Source organism: Chenopodium album, chromosome 7 (assembly GCF_948465745.1).
Source record: "Chenopodium album chromosome 7, dcCheAlbu1.1, whole genome shotgun sequence".
NCBI lineage: Eukaryota > Viridiplantae > Streptophyta > Magnoliopsida > Caryophyllales > Amaranthaceae > Chenopodium > Chenopodium album.
The window spans coordinates 29,567,003-29,573,421 of record NC_137840.1 but is presented as its reverse complement, the minus strand read 5'-3'; positions in this window follow the sequence as shown (position 1 = coordinate 29,573,421).

Sequence of the window (6,419 nt, the reverse complement as noted above, 5' to 3'; positions counted from 1 at the left end):
GAGCTGGATGCCGTCTAGCTAAGAGAACGACACTGAGGGCATGATCTGAAACAGCCACATACATATAGAGCGCCTCTTTGGGCAAGGGCCTGACCAACCTTGGCAAAGAGTGCAGATGCGTTTTCAGCTTTTGGAACGTGTAGGGAATATATCAAGCATTACCCCAAACATGAACCCCACTGTGATCATACACTTAAGCATGGTAGCGTCCAAAAGGAAGGAAGCCAGAGCAAAAGAGTCGCCAGCAAGTTTTAGGAACTTGTAAACCGTTCACAGGGTGAAGGTTACACCCCTTTACGATCTAAGAGATCGTCTACCCCAATAAGTCTCTACTTTATTCTTCTCGTATTCATGTGCGCTTTCTGACTAACGTGCAATCATTACGTTAATCTTAAACCTGTTTAATCTATGTTGGTTGAATATTAATGCACAAACAAAACTATTGTTGGCGATCACTTTAATTATAATCATATGAACACTAAACAAGATTATTAATTATCTAATTAAGCGTGATTACATACAAGTACCAATTCCTTTTAAACATGCATAAAAGGCGTGATCAAGTAATAACAATAAATATAAATCAAGCAACATAATATTAATCATCATAATAATGATAACAATTATAAAAATAATAATCACAATAATCATGTTAAAGCATAATAATAGCAAGATCCTAGGCATGATACTAACAAGATTAATAACAAATAAACCCTAGTATGTCACTAAACAATAAAAATCAAAGCTTTAGCCCTAACATGATACTAACATGATATTAAGAAAGAAAAATAGGAAGCATCACAGGAATCATAATTGATATAATAAACTTATTGTTACCCTAAAAATCATATAAAGGAAATCAATAAAACATCCTAACATGATACTAGGAATCAAAATAATAATCTAAGCATGATTTCTATATCAAAATATCAATTAAACAATTAAAGTACTTACTTGGATGCCTCGTACCTATTTCTAATAACAAAATACACACGTTAGTAACTTCAAGGAAAATATTAAATCAAACAATTAAATTAAATGATAAAGATTTGGAACCAAACCCTCAGAAATACTAAACCTTTCACGTCTAGAGCAAAGTCTACTTCAAATTATGCTAGGTGTGTCTAGATCTTGTTAATGCGGAATTTTATTTGTAAAAAGTTGGTTTAGAAAGAGGGAGAGAGAGTATCAAGATTTTCTTGATGAGAGTTGGTGAAAATTAGATGGGAATTGGTGAGAATTGATGATAAAAAACGAAGGTCTAAGGACACTATTTATAATGGAAACAGATCGAATCAGATTAAAAAGAAACAGAATTTTAAGAGGAATAAAACACGCCTCTCTCGTCGCAAAATCCTTTGTCGCCGCGCGATAGGGCTTGTCGCCGCGCGATTGGCCTGTCGTCCAGCGCTGCAAGACAGTTTTGCGGATTTTGTTTTTATCATATCTTTTGATCCAGAAGTCCAAATGAGTCATATAATATGTAGTTGGAAATCTCTTGAAGTATAATTTTCAACCCTATTAGAATCATTTTAAAATATTTTATATACAAAATGATATGACCAAAATAGTGGAAGGGTGTCAGTTTTTTATAGACTTTCGTATCTCATTCATATCCTTTTCGTTATAGCTCAAAATTTATAGTATAATTTATAATTGGAAAGATAATTACAAGATCTATCCAACCATATAAAATTTTGATAATGATTATGAGGCACAAAAATAATATCCAAACATATTCCATCTCGTTCAAAACAAGGATTCTTAAAAGGAGTAGTTTTATTCAATTTCAAACTCTTTGAAACATAATTATAAATCCTTACTCCATTAGGTTTCAATATAACCTTCTAGAGTATTCTAGAAAAATATAATCAATCCTATTAGCTTTAGGAATGATAATTAATAATAGGCCCTCCTCTAGATCATTGGCCCGTATGTAAGAACCAAATCGAGCCCAGTTTAATATTTTGGCCATAACTTCCTCATTATTCATTGGAATTTGGCTTATAATATATCGTTGGAAAGGTATTTTCAAGCCCCATCCAACTACACAATTATTTTACCCATATCATGGACCATACTAAATTGGAATGCACGTTTTTCAAAAATAGGGTAGGAAAAGAAATATTTTCAAAAACAGAAAGAAGAGATATTTTAATAAAAACATCATCATCAGTAGACTTTTCACACTTTCACTTTGTTTGATAATAAATGACATGAAATGTATTCATCACTGTGTTTAGTTTGGGGGAGACACATTTGGATGTCTATAGAGGACCCCACTTTGACTGAGTTTGGAAAAACTAATGTTTCGAAAAAAAAAGTCAAAGTAGCGATAGGGACGGAGAATGATTCAGAGCGTTCTACGATCTTAAATCATTCTTGTAACGCCGATAACTGAAAACTAGCATTATTTTACAAATAAGAGAGTTAAAAAAATGTGTATCTTGCACCGTCGAGCACACATCTCTGAAGGTAATCGATTTGTTGTGACGATCTTCCTCAAGGTAGGGAAATGTTGCAAATGCTTCGTAACAATCTATCATAAGAACTTTGCTACGATCGACAATCCACATCTTGGAATATAACTCTTGAAAGCAATCCACCTTGGAAATTTGCCAACGCTATGTGTAGACACTCATTTGTGTCTCCCAAAAACCAAACCCGGTGATGAGTACCTTTCGCGTCAAATCATAATCGAATGAAGTGAAAGTGTGGAAGGTTTAGTGTTGCAGATAAATTTTAATTCTTTTCTCATCTCTCTGTTTTTGAAAACCTATTTTAAGAAAACAGCTAATCCAGTTTGGTTTTTCCATAGCAAGGGTCCAATAATGGTGTAGTTGGATGGGGCTTCAAAAGAGCTTTCCAACGATATATTATAAGCCCAATTCCGAAGAGTAATGAGGACGTTATGTCCAAATTACTAAACTGGGCCTGGTTTGATCTTTATATGTGGCCCAATGATCTAGAGGAGGGCCTGATATGGATTTATCATTCCTAATGCAATTAGAATTTATTTTAGTCTTCTAGATTCTTATAGAAGGTTCTTTTAATTCCTAATTCAATTAGCATTCATAAGTTGACTTTGGTTGACTTTTTAGAGTTTTAATCGGAATAAAAGAGTGTTTTTGAGGAAAATACGATTTTGCCCCTATGTACAGCTAAATATTATCAGAATTAAGAAAACGCATGAAATTAATTGTTAGCGCCTGACGGCAGGGATTAGCGCCAGGCTCTAGCCTTAGCGCCTAACGCTAATGTTTAGCGTCTGACGCTAACCTGTTTTATTATCGTCGAAACTCTTATTTGTTTTTCTATCTGTTTGGCTGATTTTTTCTATAAATAGCCTCCTAAACCTCCATTTTCAATGATCAATCATCAATTTCCATGAATTCTTCTTATTCACTCTTTCACCAACTCTTATCAAGAATTTCTTAATTCTCTCCCTCTTTCTAAATCAACCCTTTTTCAAACACAATTCCTCATACATTAGAACTAGACACACCTAGCCAAGTTCGAAGTTGCCTTCGTCCTAGACGTGAAAGGTTTTAATTTCTGAGGGTTTGGTCCCAAATCTCTATTTCAATTATTTAATTTAATTGTTTGATTTTATTATTTTCCTTGAAGTTACTAACATGTGTATTTTGTTATTAGAAAGAGATACAAGGCATCCAATTAAGTGCTTTAATTTATTTATTGATATTATGATATAGAATTCATGTCTTGGTTATTATTATGATTCCTAGTGTCATGTTAGGGCGTTTTAATCTTCCAAGTATCATGTTTAGGGTAACAAATATAATTTCTAATATAAAATATGACAATTGTGATTTCTGCGATGCTTCCTATGTTCTTCCCAATAGCATGCTAGTATAATGTTAGGACTATATATTTGATCTTTATTGCTTAGTGACATGCTAGGGTTTGTTATTAATCTTATTAGTATCATGCCTAGGATCTTGCAATTAATATTATGTTTTATTATGATTATGATAATTATGATAATGTATATGATTATTGTTGTGTGGAATTATATAATTTAATGTAATTTGTTAATTAGCGAATTGTTTTACATAATTTGTTAATTTATGAAATATTTAATGTTATTTATTATTGATGGATAACTTATTTATAATTTATTATTATTATTATTATTATTATTATTATTATTATTATTATTATTATTATTATTATTATTATTATTATTATTATTATTATTATTATTATGTTGCTTGATGCTTATTTATTGTTATTGCTTGATCACTCCTTTTATGCATGTTTAAAGGGAATTTGTACTTGTAATCACTCTTAATAAGATAATTAATAATCTTATTTAGAATTAATATGATTATAATTCAAGTGATCACAAATAATAGTTTTATTTATGCATTAATATTCAACCAACATAGATAAACAAGTTTAGGGTTAATCCTATTGATTGCATGTTAATAAAAAAGCGCACATGAATAAAATAATAATAAAGTAGAGGCTTATTATTAAGGCAGGTTCAATCTCTTATAGGTTGGATTTGTATATTCATCCCCGAACTACCAATCATGGATCTAGACCTATTGGAGTTGACGATCTCCTGAATCGTTAAAGGGTGTAACCTTCACCTCGTGAACGGTTTACAAGTTCCTAAAACTTGTTGTCTACTCTTTTGCACTATCTTTCTTCCCTTTGGACGCCACCGTACTTTAGTGTATGATCACAGTGGGGTTCGAGCTAGGGGTAATGCTTGAAATATTCCCTACACTATGTGACAATCCTTTTAAGAAAATATTGCCACTATTGACAATCCGCGTCTTGGAACATTTGCAAAAAAGAGTCGATCGACAATCCGCTTCGGGAAAATTAATTTGCCACTTTAAATGAATGACAATCTACGTTGAGGAACCTTTGCCGAAATTTATGATGAGTACAGACCTACGACTATCCTTTGGAAAAATTTTCCATAGGAAACTATGTGTATGACAATCCAATTTCGAGAAACATTCCATAGATGACAATCCGAACTTGGAAAAAAGTTCCAAACATAGAAGGAGCACGACAATCCACGCTTGGAAACTTGGCCAGAGATGAAAATCCAATCTTGGAAAAATTATCGTTTAAAAAGAATGCGCCACAATCCACTTTTGGAAATATTGTCAGTTGGGGATGACAATCCAATCTTGGAAAAATTGTCGTATAAGTGCTTGCTTTGGAACCGATGCTTTGGTGCTTGTAATGAGCCAATGCTTAGGCACTTAAGCTAAGTGAGACGATTGTCGTCAGGTTAATCACTTATTGCGATTGTAATCGAGCTGACTACTAATCATGTCAATTTGCTTATAGAGGCTAACTGGCGTACCATGGAACCCGAAATTGCTGTATGAGGTCCGCATAATCCAATAAGAGACCACCCATCTCGTCGTTGCACCAGCGCTTGCTGGAAGACTCTGTCGCCATGTTCTCGCTCTATCTCCAGGCGACATCGTTGTAGTCTTGCATTGGAATCAAATTTATATTTGCGGTTTTTTTAAAAAAATCCGGAATGTTCTTGCTCAATAGAATGTACCTGCATTTATATTTTGGACTATAGGACTTTGCTTATCCTTCTTTAAGGTTGACCTAAGACTTAATGTTTCTTGACTCATTCACTTGATATGACTCAAGATATAAACTTGACTCAATGATGACTCACTGTGATTGACTGACTCGAGGCTGACTCGACTCAAAGTGCTTGACACATGTGTTAGACTCAATTCACAATGATATGACATAACATGAATCGTGTGTGCATTGTGTTGACTCGTGAAAATCGATATGTAAAGGACTCAAAATGCAGAAAAAAAAAAAATTTCCATCATTTTTGTGGAGGGTACCGACTTTCTCCAGAAAAAGAAAGATGCAAAAAAAGAAAGAAGCGAAGTTTTTTGAAGGTGCATGTTGAATGAGCTTAATCCATTAACGTTGTCTCTCACAGTACAAGGATTGTAACATCTTAGACTATCCTAATTGACTGGATAATGAAAGTATTTAGGTAACTTAGGCGCGGAGGCTAAGTACTTCATACTTTGTGATGTAATGATGATTGATCTTGATGTGACAAGGCATGCTTCAGCGTTGTGTTAAGATTTCGTGACAAAGGGTTCCTAAGGAAAGTATATTTGGTCATGTATCTGTGCAGTGTGAAAGTTACACTAAGGTTAGGCCGCAAAGGCTAAGTGTATGGAAATATATTATTTTGAGAAGAGCCAAAAGATGGTAACTCTTAGGCTAGGTAGGCTAACAATGTAGGGATCAAGCCCCCAAGTCTAGCTCTAAGTAGATAGGGATGAGCATAGGGGATCCGTTGATATGATCATTTATGAAAGTAGATATAAATGAATGAATTTTTATTACGGCCGCACCTCGATGTGAGGTTGCCTACGCATCCA